Here is a 14,392-nt window from a genome sequence, read left to right as displayed (position 1 = left end):
TTTGTTAATATCAAGTATAGATTAAAGTAGCAAGCCTTTCTGAAGGTATTTGTCTGGGGTGCAGTCATATATGGAAGTGAAACATGGACGATAAAAAGTTTGGACATGAAACGGAGCCGACCCCTGTGGCCGAGCGGTTCTAGGCCCTTCAGTCCGGAACCGCGCTGCTGCTGGGTCGCAGGTTCGAATCCTGCCTCGGGCATGGATGCGTGTGATGTCCTTAGGTAGTCAGGTTTAAGTAGTTCTAAGTCTAGGCGACTGATGACCTCAGATGTTAAGTCCCATAGTGCTTAGAGCCATTTGAACCATGAAAAGAATAGCAGTTTTTGGAATGTGGTGCAGCAGAAGAATGCTGAGGATTAGGTGGATAAATCGAGTAATTAATTACGATGTAGTAAATACACTCCTGGAAATGGAAAAAAGAACACATTGACACCGGTGTGTCAGACCCACCATACTTGCTCCGGACACTGCGAGAGGGATGTACAAGCAATGATCACACGCACGGCACAGCGGACACACCAGGAACCGCGGTGTTGGCCGTCGAATGGCGCTAGCTGCGCAGCATTTGTGCACCGCCGCCGTCAGTGTCAGCCAGTTTGCCGTGGCATACGGAGCTCCATCGCAGTCTTTAACACTGGTAGCATGCCGCGACAGCGTGGACGTGAACCGTATGTGCAGTTGACGGACTTTGAGCGAGGGCGTATAGTGGGCATGCGGGAGGCCGGGTGGACGTACCGCCGAATTGCTCAACACGTGGGGCGTGAGGTCTCCACAGTACATCGATGTTGTCGCCAGTGGTCGGCGGTAGGTGCACGTGCCCGTCGACCTGGGACCGGACCGCAGCGACGCACGGATGCACGCCAAGACCGTAGGATCCTACGCAGTGCCGTAGGGGACCGCACTGCCACTTCCCAGCAAATTAGGGACACTGTTGCTCCTGGGGTATCGGCAAGGACCATTCGCAACCGTCTCCATGAAGCTGGGCTACGGTCCCGCACACCGTTAGGCCGTCTTCCGCTCACGCCCCAACATCGTGCAGCCCGCCTCCAGTGGTGTCGCGACAGGCGTGAATGGAGGGACGAATGGAGACGTGTCGTCTTCAGCGATGAGAGTCGCTTCTGCCTTGGTGCCAATGATGGTCGTAAGCGTGTTTGGCGCCGTGCAGGTGAGCGCCACAATCAGGACTGCATACGACCGAGGCACACAGGGCCAACACCCGGCATCATGGTGTGGGGAGCGATCTCCTACACTGGCCGTACACCACTGGTGATCGTCGAGGGGACACTGAATAGTGCACGGTACATCCAAACCGTCATCGAACCCATCGTTCTACCATTCCTAGACCGGCAAGGGAACTTGCTGTTCCAACAGGACAATGCACGTCCGCATGTATCCCGTGCCACCCAACGTGCTCTAGAAGGTGTACGTCAACTACCCTGGCCAGCAAGATCTCCGGATCTGTCCCCCATTGAGGATGTTTGGGACTGGATGAAGCGTCGTCTCACGCGGTCTGCACGTCCAGCACGAACGCTGGTCCAACTGAGGCGCCAGGTGGAAATGGCATGGCAAGCCGTTCCACAGGACTACATCCAGCATCTCTACGATCGTCTCCATGGGAGAATAGCAGCCTGCATTGCTGCGAAAGGTGGATATACACTGTACTAGTGCCGACATTGTGCATGCTCTGTTGCCTGTGTCTGTGTGCCTGTGATTCTGTCAGTGTGATCATGTGATGTATCTGACCCCAGGAATGTGTCAATAAAGTTTCCCCTTCTTGGGACAATGAATTCACGGTGTTCTTATTTCAATTTCCAGGAGTGTAGAATTGGGGAGAAAAGAATTTTATGGCACAACCTGACTAAAAGAAGGGATCCGTTGTGGGACACATTCTGAGACATCAAGGGATCAACAGTTTGCTACTGAAGGAAAGTGTGTGTGTGTTTGAGGAGGGGGGGGGGCAGAGACCAAGACATGAACACAGTAAACGGATTCAAAAGAATGTAGGTTTTAGTAGTTATTCGGAGATGAAGAGGTTTGTACAGGATGGAGTAACATGCAGAACTACATCACACCAGTCTTCGGACTGCAGAGCAGAACCACATCAACAACAACAGTAACTTTCGCCACCAGCTTTAATACAATACAAAGATCGTATCCAATATATCGCCGCTCAGGTGGAAAAGTGCCATTAGCATGAGTCTGCGGTGTTACAGAGTATAAACCAGCAGAGATTCTTCCGAATTCAGATTTGGCGGGAAAAACAGCTAGCTAACATGCTGTCTTGTATTCTGTGGAAGACCTTGACACGTGCTGGCAGCTATTAGATAAAGGTGTGTTACACTGTTGGTATTTGCATCTAAATAATAGCTCCCTCTGCCAAGGCAGGTTTGCAATTAACTGTGGAACTGGAACTGCGATAGTGGTAGAAAAAAGGTGCACCTCGGCGCGTGTGCAGACCAGCGCCAGTGCGCATGCTCCGATACATTAAGCGCAGAACACAGTAGCTGACCTTGCAAGGTAGTCACGTAGCTCGCGTAACACAAAAGTAGGGAGCGGAAATGAAGTCGACTGCTTTGACTTTACTGGAGAGTTCGACGCCTGGTCCAGACAGAAGCTTTCGGCCACTTTTTTGAGTATACTGGAACTCAAAGAAAGTTTGAAAGCATACGGGGTTTTAATAAATTATTTTTTGTATGTAAGGATGTCTAGCTGTGCATCCATGGCGCAGTGTAGGTTACTCAGCTTACGTCTACCCTCTAGATCAGTCGTTACACAGACCAAATTCTCCTTGTTTCCTTAGTCTAACAAACAGTTGCGAACTAGCAGTTGTATTATGCGAAATATAACAAGAGTCCACGTAATAAAAATAGGAATAATTCTTTTTATTATGAAGTCTTAGAACACGTTTAGAGTTTTCACTTAAAAGCTCCAGCTTAATGTGACATAATTATACCAAGTGAAAAACTTACCTGCTTAGACTCTTAGAAAAAATTTACTTCCTTTCTCATTTTTCAACACATAGCCGTTTCTATTGTCCTCCGTTCGAAACAGAATTTGATCGATCTATTCGAAAGCCTGAAATACACTAAGGGCAGAAGTGTGTGTTAACATCATAAAATGTACAAGATAAAACTACTATTACGATGTACAAAATTAAATGGGAAATACGAAATGTGTACTTCGAATAGAGAGGAATATTCAACTTTAATTCGATTTTCAGCCGCAGAGTGCAGGAATAACATTTAAGGTTTATTTAACTTAATAGATCATGTCTTCACCGGTTTTGTGGAAGTAAATGGCAAAAATTAATTGTATATTTTGAATTACTGACTTACATATATTAAAAGAGTACTCATTAATTATGTGTTAAATGCGAATTTGACTCAACTTCAAATTGAAACAGTTTAACTTGAAGTAGAACTGTGCAGATAAAAATAGAGGCAGATCGTGTAGTTCTTTATTTTTGTTAACTCAGCCATAATTACTCGAGGATCATGTGATTCCAGTGTTTAATGTGACCTACACCGCTTGCCGTGAATAAGATAGTGATCTCGAAAATACGAAAAATGCACCATACAATGAAGAAATCGGCACGGAAGCTTGCAACACTAGATTCCAGACTTCCTTGCAGGTAGAACTCACCACGTCCCTCTTAATGGAGCCAAATATAACGATGCAAGCGTAATTTCCGGAATTCCCCAACGTACTGTGATAGGACTGTTACTGTTCACAACACATACCTAGCAGAAAGCGTCGGAAGCTCTCCAAGGCTGTTCGCAGACGATACTGTTGTCTACAAGAAAGTAGCGACGCCAGAGAACAGTACCGATATGCAGAATGACCTGCAGAGGACTGTTAAATGGTACAGGCTCTGGCAGTTGAGCCTGAACGTAAATAAATGTAACATATTGCTCATACATAAGAAAAGAAATCCACTACTGCATGACTAATTTATTGATGACAAATTACTGGAAACAGTATCTGACGTAAAATACCTATGAACAACCATTCAGAGCCACCTTAAGTGGAATAACTATTTAAAGCAAATAGTGGGAAATACAGACGTCAGAATGAGATTTACAGGAAGAATGTTAAGCAAATGTAACTCATCCACGAAGGAAGTGGCGTACAAGGCATTTCATTACTGTTAATGAATCTGGGATCCTTACCAGGTAGGATTGATAGCAGAGATAGAGAAGATCCAAAGGAGAGCGACGCGTTGTTTCACAGAATCGTTTAGCCGTTGAGAGAGCATTGCAAAGATGCTCAAAACATTCCAGTGACAGACGTTAAAAGAGAGGCGTTGTGCGTCATGGAGAGGTTTCCTACTGAACTTTCGAGAGAGCACTTTCCGGAAAGAATCAGGCAACATATTACTTCCTTCCACATATATCTCGCGCAATGACCAAGGCGTGAAAATTCGAGAAATTAGAGCAAATACAGAGGGTTTCCGACAGCCATTCTGACCGCGGGCGCTTCGCAAATGGAACAGGAGAGGGGGGATCAGTTACTGGCAGCAGAAGTTCCCTCCGTCACGCACCCTTAGGTGGCTTTCGGAGTATGATGTAGTTGTATACACAGAGGGTTTCCTACAATCTTTCCTTCCATGCTCGATTCGCGAGTGGAACAGGGAAAGGGGGATCAGAAGTACCCACTGCCACACACCATTAGGAGGCAGGCGGAGTACAATGTCGATGTAGATTCAGGGTTTGTTGATATCAAGTAAGTGTGGCTTGTGTTACCCACGTAAGGCAGAAAAATAAAAACTAAAACTGCATCCAGACATCCTTCGGAAGGTCCAAGTGTTCCCTCCGACCGCAGTGTCATCCTCAGCCGACTGCCGTCATCGGATGCATATAGCTATGAAGTGGCAAGTGGTCGAGACGCTCTTTTCCGAACGTCTTCGGTTTTGAGGGCCTGGAATCGTTTCTACTCGGTCAAGTAGCTCCTCAATTGTCACCACGAGGCTGAGTGCACTCCTGTAGATAAACAGCGCATCGCGGCCCAGATGGTCACCCACCCAACTGCCAACCACGCCCGATGGTGCTGAACTTCGGTGAACTGACGGGAACCGGTATATCCACCGTGACACGGACGTTGACCAAAGCAGACAAGACAGCTTTAATATCAGGACAGCCGTTATAATTATGAGAATGAAGGAATAGAAGTAGCGTGATGAATTTATTTGATGACACTGACATATTTTATTGGAGAAACTGCTTTGGCCGTCCGTTGTCGGACTGGACGTAGGTCACACTCAGGCAAATAGGGTACGGCCTTCAGTTTTTGTCGTTTTGGTGTTCTTGGCCTGTGGCAAAAGTTTATAGCCATGTGTTCAACATTCACAAATCTCAGCCACATGTATCGAAGGGCTACAATATGAGCCAACGGCTGTTACTTACTGTTATGTATTTTGTAATGTGTTTAAGTGAGGGTATTCCAAACGCCTAGAGACAGGATAAAGCTTCCGCCGAAACAATGACACTCCAGGTGACAAGAACTGCTAATGCAGCGTCCATGCTGGAAGGACACGTAGCGTTTTAAGGCCTTCAAGGCCAATTGTAACAATAGACTGGAGGTACCAGTAGAAAGGACCTGAAAAGGTTACCATTGAACTGAACAACTGTCAGAAATTATTTTAGACGAACATTTTTGACAAGAGTGTATCTCTTTTAGGGTGGGAACGGCGAGTATTATACATCACCAATGGAAGTTGCTATTAAATGATTAGACTGGCGAGTTGAAGAATAAGTGCTTCCCCATCGGCTGCGAAGACACACTCGGAGAAAATCTGACCCTACGGAAATTTTTTCAGAATGCTAAGGAATTCTTCTAATGTTGAACTTCCTCTGTAAGGACTTAGGTGAGATGCGTGTGACTTTGGCTACTGAGATTCGTTGCTTGTATCCACAAGTAGATCTGCATGGGCCACAACCACAAACAAGCAACAATTTGGCATCTCCATGCTCACTATACAGAAATGATGCCATCTCCTGTATACAAGTCACACAACAGCATCTAATTGCCATACACTACCATAAACTGATAGTATGTAGTAAACACCCTCTCACCATTGCCCACCTTGGAAAATGACCCTGTGGTAAGTACCAACACAGAAAGACATAGATGAAACTGTTACACAGTATATCTAATAAAATATATCTACAATCAGTTTAGCCATGGCTCAATTAAATAAATCCTTTGTCAATAAAAGCAACTATGATATGCTACAATCTCATTTCACTAGCTGGTGTACATAGTACACGTATAGTATGATACTGATAGCGAACTGCGCTCAAATCAACTCTTTATAAGTCATAAATCCCATCAAGGTAAAATAGCTTTTTAAGCAGCTGAACATAATAAATCCATCACTACATTAGTTACCTTCTAACATGGGATTACTAACAGACTTCTGTACCATAACTTGAAGTACGAGGTCCGCAAGTAACACCGCAGCTATTGCATCCCTGCTGCAGTTATTGCAATAACGGTATCACTGAAAATGGTGGGGAAAAGCATTGGCCTCCACCAAACATAGATAAGAAGCGATACGCGCAACTCTGCACTGCACAAGCACAGATATGTGACGCTAGGGAACCGTACAGAAGGTTTTCTGGAAGTTGAGGAACACAGCATCACCCTGACCAATTTGTATATTTGTGATTTAGTTACTGAAGCAGATTTTCTAACATACTGCGTGACATCTAGTTTTCTCTTAAAGAGGAGTAGCCCTTTGTATTATCTGCATGTACGGTAAATTAACTTTGTTTTTGAGTTTGCTGACAACTGTAATTAACATTAAAACTTTTTAGGAAACTAGTAATTTTTCCCACAGGTTTCTGTGTTGACTTAATAGAAATCTCGGTTTGTGTATCTGCTTCAATTCTTGTAGAGTATTAGCAACTTGTTAGCTCAACAGATTAAAAAATAATCAATGGACTGAATTTAAAGTTATTTGTTCACTGCTATGAAACACATTGCATCAGCCAAAATGCAGCCCCACTGTGAATGCTATTCTCAAACACGGGATGAGTTTGTTGGCGTTCATAAACAGCTAGAAATCACCCTGACTACTGTCAAATGATTGGCAGCTGCTGCGAATCGGTGTGTTGGAGGAGCTCCTGAGTCGTGTACCTGTACCAGAGGTAACTCAAGCACTATTCTCTCCTGTGGATCCTGTCTCCTCTGCAGGAAGTACAGGATCTGTCACTACCCATCCACTCGACTGCGAGTAGCGTGGCAGTGGCAGATCTAAGCGTCCTGTGGTGCTTTAAAAGTCGTTTAACAACTGAAAATGCTATATTCTCTTTTCTCTGGGAGGCACTGGATGGGCTAAACAAAAGGTTTCAAACGCTTGGCATATTTTTTGATTTAACTAAGGCATTTTATTGTGTTAATCACAAAATATTGCTCCAGAAGTTGGACCATTACAGAATACGGAGAGTAGCTCACAATTAGTTCACCTCTTACTTCAGCAACAGGCAGCAAAAGGTCATTATTCACAACGTTGATAACGGCTGTGTTGTGGGGTCTGAGTGGGGTACTGTTAAATGGGAGGGGGGGGGTGCCCCAGGGATCAGTGCTGGGGCCACTCCTGTTCCTTATTTATATAAATGATATGCCCTCTAGTATTACGGATAACTCTAAAATATTTCTGTGTTTTTACAGTTTCTAACACACAATTCAACAAAACCTGACGTTTTATTTTCACAGAACGGGCATATGATTAGTGAAACTGAACAGTTGAAATTCCTAGGTGTTCAGAAAGATACTAACTTGCTGTGGAAAGCCCACGTTCAGGATCTTGTTCAAAGACTTAATACTGTCATTTTTACTATTCGAACGGTATCAGAAGTGAGTGATCGTTCGACACTAAAATTAGTCTACTTTGCTTATTTTCATTCGCTTATGTCGTATGATATTGTATTTTGGGGTAACTCTTCCCATTCTAAAAGGATATTTCTGGCTCAGAAACGGGCGGTTCGGGCAATGAGTGGTGTAAGTTCACGAACCTCTTGTCGACCCCTGTTCACGAGTCTGGGTATTTTGACATTGGCCTCTCAATATATATATATATATATATATATTCCTTACTGTCATTTCTTGTTAACAATATTAGCTTATTCCCAAGAATAAGCAGCTTTCACTCGGTTAATACTCGGTAGAAACCAAACCAGCATTTGGATCGGACTTCCTTACCTCCTGTGGAAAAATGTGTGCTGTATATTTCTGCATCTATTTTCAATAAGCTACCACTCGAATTCAAAAATCTTAGCAGTAATACACGCGCTTTCAAATCGAAACTGAATAGTTTCCTCATGGCTCACTCCTTTTATTCTGTCGAGGAGTTCCTTGAAAAATTAAGCTGATTCTTATTGTACTGTTGATTGCCTTTATTTAAACGTATGAAGTGACGTTTCTCAGGTTCATGAACGTTTATTTTGATCTATTATTACTTTTACGTTGTAATTTCATGTACTGACACGTTCCATAACCTCGGAGATTCGCTCCTCAATTTCGTCCTACGGAACTTGACGTGTAAAGAAATAAAAAATAATGGACAGGGACCAGGGAGGACTCAGGATGTTGTACCGGACCCCTTAACTAACAAGTCTGAGGTGCTATCTTTCACTGAAACTGAAACTGAGCCAATGGGACTCACTTCACCTGTTTTGAGGAAACCTGATTTGTTCGGTGCCAGGAGCAGCCAAATGCAAAAGCGCTCTTCAAACGTACAGTGAATGATTGGCCACCATTTGGGAAATGACAGCAAGGAACAGGACAGGACACCAGGGTCCCTCAGGGTATATGCCCGGGGGTCTCATTCAACGTGTTGAAGAGGCTATTGCGGCAGCCATTGTGGGAACAGGGTGCAACCAACTGTAGGTTGTGGCGCACATTGAACAAATGATTCCTGGCGTCCGGGCCCGATGGTCATCCTTCGGTCATTCCAGTTTCTATGAATCTCACAATTTGCATCATTGTCCCCAGAACTGATCGTGGTCCTTTAGCTCTTTGTCGAGTGGAAGGAATTAGCCAGAGACTTTATTCTGTGACAAGCTAGGCTGCAACTTCCTCGACTTGCGCCATAGAGTTGAGAACTTTAGGGTCCTCCTAAATACGTCACTACACACCAGAGACTACTACTCAGGTAGCTGATTGTATGTGGGATGCATAAAAGTTTTTTTTTTTTTTTTTTTTTTTTTTTTAGATTAGGTGACTCTCCATCCAATCTAGATAACGATAGCTATAGGAAACCCGAAAGCATGAGTGTAAGCTCGAAAGAAATGCCTCCCACAGGCGAGAGTATTAAAATCCTAATGGTAAACTGCCGAAGCATTCGCATCAAAGTGCCATAGTTCGAAGCATTCATGAAAAGTAGTGAAGCTCACATACTATTAGGTAGTGAAAGCTTGTTGAAGCCTGGAAGTGACAGCAGTGAAATTTTTACGGAAAATTTAAGCGTATATCGAAAGGACAGGCAAATGGGAAATGGAGGTGGTGTATTTGTCACAGTATACAAGAAACTCAAATTCACCGAGATAGATGTGAGATTGTTTGGGCAAGACTCAGTATCAAGGGTGGGCATAAAATGACAACTGGGTCTTTCTATCGCCGGCAGACTCATCTCCTGATCTAAGAGAAAATTTTAGAGAAAACCTCAGTTCAAATGTGCATAAGTTTCCCAGTAGCACTGCAATCATCGGTGGATACTTTAGTCATCCAATAATTAATTGGGAAAATTACAGTTCTGTTAGTGCTGGGTGCGATAAGACATCCTGTGAAATTGTAGTAAATGCCTTCTCTGACAACTACCTAGAACAGATAGTTAGAAACCCCACTCATTATGGAAATGTACTGGATCTGATGGCAACAAATAGACTGGCGTCTTTGAGGATGTCCACATCGGGACTGGTATCAGTGACCATGACACAGTTGTGCTAACAATGATCAATAAAGTTCAAAGGACAACTAAAACAAGCAGAAAGATGTATATATTCAGTAAACTAGGTAAAAAAATCATATTGTCATATCTCCATGAGAAGTATGAAACTTTTAGCACATGTCAGGAGCGTGTAGAGGAACTCTGGCTCAAGTTTAAGAGAATAGTTCACCACGCACTTTATAGGTATGTTCCCAGTAGAACAGTTAATAATTGTAGGGAACCTGCATGGTATGAGTCACCGTATGGAAACTTCTAGAGATACAGAAATAACTGCATAGTTGGTGTAAAACAATAGTTAGGGCTATAGATGGAGAGATGCTGAACAAAACGCGTTTGGCTGTCAAGAGAGCAGTGCGTGACTACCGTAGCAGAATACTGTCAAATAACATTTCACGAAATCGAAATAAATTCTGTTCGTGTGTAAAGGCTGTTAGTGGTACCAAAGTTAGTGTCCAGTCTCCAGCGAATCAGAAAGGAACTGAAACCGAGTGTAACAAAGCAGAAGCTGAAAAGCTTAACTCAGTGTTCAAACATTCCTCTACAAAAGAAAATCCAGGAAAATTTCACCAATTTAATCATCATACCATTGAAAAGATGAATGAAATAAGTATAAGTGTCAGTTAGTTTCCACCTCACAAAACAAAAGAAAACAGAATGGAATGGAATGATCAAATAGGTTCAACTGTGGTTAAAGGAGGTGCTAGACTTCGGTTTACTGGTAGAATACTGTCCGCAGCTCGTGGTCGTGCGGTAGCGTTCTCGCTTCCCACGCCCGGGTTCCCGGGTTCGATTCCCGTCGGGGTCAGGGATTTTCTCTGCCTCGTGATGACTGGGTGTTGTGTGATGTCCTTAGGTTAGTTAGGTTTAAGTAGTTCTAAGTTCTAGGGGACTGATGACCATAGATGTTAAGTCCCATAGTGCTCAGAGCCATTTGAACCATTTTTTTGGTAGAATACTGGGGAAGCGCAATTAATGTACAAAACAGATTGCTTACAAAGAAATCGTGCGAGGCAGCCTAGAATACTGCTCAAGTGTGTGGGATCTGCACCAGACAGGACTAAAAGGGGATACTGAACGTAAATAGAAATGGGCAGCATGAATGGTCACTAGTTTGTTTAATCCATGAGAGAGCGTCACAGAGATACTGAAGGAACTGAACTGGCAGACTCTTAAAGAAAAGATGTAAACTGTCCCGAGAAAGTTTGTTAATAAAGTTTCAAGAACCGGCTTTAAATATTTACTCTAGGGATGTACTACAAACCCGTACGTATCGCTCACATAGGGATCGTGAGGATAAGATTAGAATAACTTCTTCACCCACAGGGGTATTCAGACAATCATTCTTCCCGTTCTCCGTGCGTGAATGGAACAGGAAGAAACTTAAGTTTCTGTGACTTATACATCGTCCGTACAAAAGCTCCGAGATTAATTGTATTGGTTCAAAAATAGTTCAAATGGCTCTGAGCACTATGGGACTTGGTCATCAGTCCCCTAGAACGGAGAACTACTTAAACCTAACTAAGGACATCACACACATCCATGCCCGAGGCAGGATTCGAACCTGCGACCGTAGCGGTCACGCGGTTCCAGACCGAAGCGCCTAGAACCGCACGGCCACACCGGCCGGCTTAATTTTATTCAAGGCGTGCAAATAACATCAGTGCAATAGCTATGACTGCAGCTTGAACTATCAAATGTAAACAACAGATGTGCAACCGGCACGTCAGTTGTACGCTGGCGGTAGTGTGTTAAAAACGTTGTGCGCAAATCGCAATGGAGCAACATGTGTTCAATATGTTGTTCTCCAGAATGTTTTGAAGAAGAGAATAAAATGTTCAAACTTCGTCCTGCACACTTTGACCCCGGAACAAAAACAACGACACGTGAACGCCTGTCACGACTTGTCTGAATTCAAACCTCATCATTTTCATTATGAAAAAACTATCGGCAATGACGAGACTTGATGTTATCAGTTCGAACGTACCACAAAACGACAAAGACTGTCTACTATGCCTTAAGTACTAAAACCACCAACATAACTTTTATCTTTTTCTTGTTAATCGAGTCTTGAAACTTTCTTGATTGACGGAGTACATTGACCCATTATCCTATACATTTTTTTCAGTTAGTCACTAAGTGCACCATCCGACAGTCCACTGCACCATTCAGCATAGTGTCTCACCAAACTCGTGTCTTAAACTGACGAATAAATCGAGAAACTGTGTAAAGTTCCACTCATCAGTCAAACTAATTGTAAGATTAATTGATGTAGACGGTAGACATCTTGCGCAATCAAATACGTCTGACATTTACATCGTATGTTTCCGTGCTGTTTCTGTCTTAAAGGATCACTTTTGCAGTTACAACAACGTGAATGGCGATAGTGATGTTTTAGAATGTAGCGTAGTAAGTGGGGCCTTCCCATTGATGTTAGACGCTGTATAGCCCTCTATCCACTTTTAAGTTTTCTGGTTCGCTTGCGTATAAATATGATTATATTGAACATATGATTTCGTAAATTAGTGAAAAATTTGAAATTTTCTGTGAAGAGTCAATCGAGAGGCAATTATAGCTGCTGTGAAACAGAATTATTTTCGTCTGCCCGTTAGATGAGAAGAAAATAATGTCTGTAATATCCTGTCAAATAAAGAATAAAATTTACAAAATTTTGTGCACGGCATCATAGAGTACGCTCAGTTCATTCCAAATATGGAAATAAAACTAGTTTTACTTCTTCACTAACATTTCATTGTCTCAATTTAACGGCCATTAATGAAGTTTCTTACTCATCGTAAATTATTTATTAACAGGTTGTTAGTCATGTGCTGTCGGTGAGTGTTGCTTACAGGTTAGGAATATTTTTGCTATTAATACTAGTCCGTCCTATTTCTCAGTTATTTACCCTTGTGCTTTAGTCCAGCGCGTTCCGGAACTACAGTCCCATTCTGAAAGACTATTGCATTACATCTGCTTAATTTTATAACGTTAATTCGGTCACGAATTGTTCATCTCCTGCATCGGTGAAAGCATATTATATTATTTGACGGTCATGTGCCAATTCGGAAGTTTTTCACCGATGAGGAAGACGGTGACAAAGTGAAACAGATGTAATAAAAAACGCCGATGCAGTTCATTAAAAGCACGTGGAAGCACCGAAAGGCTTTAGAAAACAGCATGAGAGTCAACAGTTATCACCGGAGACTCCGCATTATTAACAAAAATATTAGAACTTCCTGGCAGATTGAAACTGTGTGCCGGACCGAGACTCGAACTCGGAACCTTTGCCTTTCACTGGCAAGTGCTCTTCCAGACGCGTTACCTAAACTCGACACACAAACCTCGTCCTCACAGCTTGACTTCCGCCAGTACCTCATCTCCTATGTAGCGGGCCGAGGTTTAGTTACACTATATATTGTGCGTCAGTGACAGAGTGGAGCAAAGGTCATTGACTCAATGTAATGGCTCTTAATGAAGGAAGGAAAACGACACTTTGTGGGCGGTGGAATTGGCTCTTGCCTTGGCTCAGAGGTGTGAGTGAAACATCGATGCTTTGACTAACAGTTATTTAGTGAGACATATAGATCCTTTTAAACAGAGTGATACAATGCGTTTTAACTCGCTCAGTTCCTAGCGGCTGCAGATACCAGTTACGCTGCGTCGTATCCTTCCCTCAGTACCGTAGCCGTGACTCTCAGCTGCGGCGGCGCCGTCTTCTCCTTGTGAATTCACTCGTTGCACAATTAACAAGCGGATACGGCGTGGCGCGGAATGCTCCGTCCCAGAATCGAACCAGGTTCGGCGTCTTCTGGTGGAGTTCATCAACCTCTATGTTCACAGGTGACCCATTTAGTGAGGGCGCAGTCCGTACGTCCTCACCAGCCACTTGGGTAAGTACCACATGAACTTCTTTCTGGTAAAATCTGGAACGGCATCTTCTGCGCAGACTTGTAGCGAAGTATGACGTCATCTGACTAATCATCGGTCCTTCCTATATGAAGCTTATATCTGTACAGATACCATTGGTGATCTTGCAGCTAAGAATGAAATTACAGTGAAATCCAGACCATTAGTTTTCTACAGGCGTTGATAAGTATCAACGGGGACAGCTGAAAACGTGTGCCCCGACCGGGATTCGAACCCGGGGTCTCCTGCTTATATGGCAGACGCTCTATCGGACTGAGCCATCGAAGACACAGAGCATAGTACGACTGCAGGGAGTTATCTCTGGCACGCTCAGTCCGAAAGAACAGATACCATCTTCATATAGATAAGGCTTGCCGGCCAATGATATTCTTCACTACTGATGCACTCACATTGCTCAATCTCCCGGTAGACTGACCTCCTCTAGTTATGGGTATGGTGGGCAGAGGCACTACAAATGTAGTGTGTTGACAGAAAGCTGGAAAATGTGGGTCTCACGGGGAGCGTGCCAGAGATAAA

General features: G+C 43.5%; 1 non-coding gene across 1 annotated transcript; it reads right to left on the bottom strand.

Annotated features, from left to right (window-relative positions):
- Window positions 1-14,069: 14,069 nt before the first annotated feature.
- Trnai-uau (transfer RNA isoleucine (anticodon UAU)) lies at window positions 14,070-14,144 on the bottom strand. The gene has a single exon. It is a non-coding gene; the product is annotated as a tRNA-Ile (tRNA).
- Between the last annotated feature and the right edge of the window lie 248 nt (window positions 14,145-14,392).

The sequence above is a fragment of the Schistocerca nitens genome, chromosome 7, assembly GCF_023898315.1.
Source record: "Schistocerca nitens isolate TAMUIC-IGC-003100 chromosome 7, iqSchNite1.1, whole genome shotgun sequence".
In the NCBI taxonomy this organism is placed as follows: domain Eukaryota; kingdom Metazoa; phylum Arthropoda; class Insecta; order Orthoptera; family Acrididae; genus Schistocerca; species Schistocerca nitens.
The sequence above is the reverse complement of the archived record's forward strand: the minus strand, read 5'-3'. Positions and strand labels throughout refer to the sequence as shown.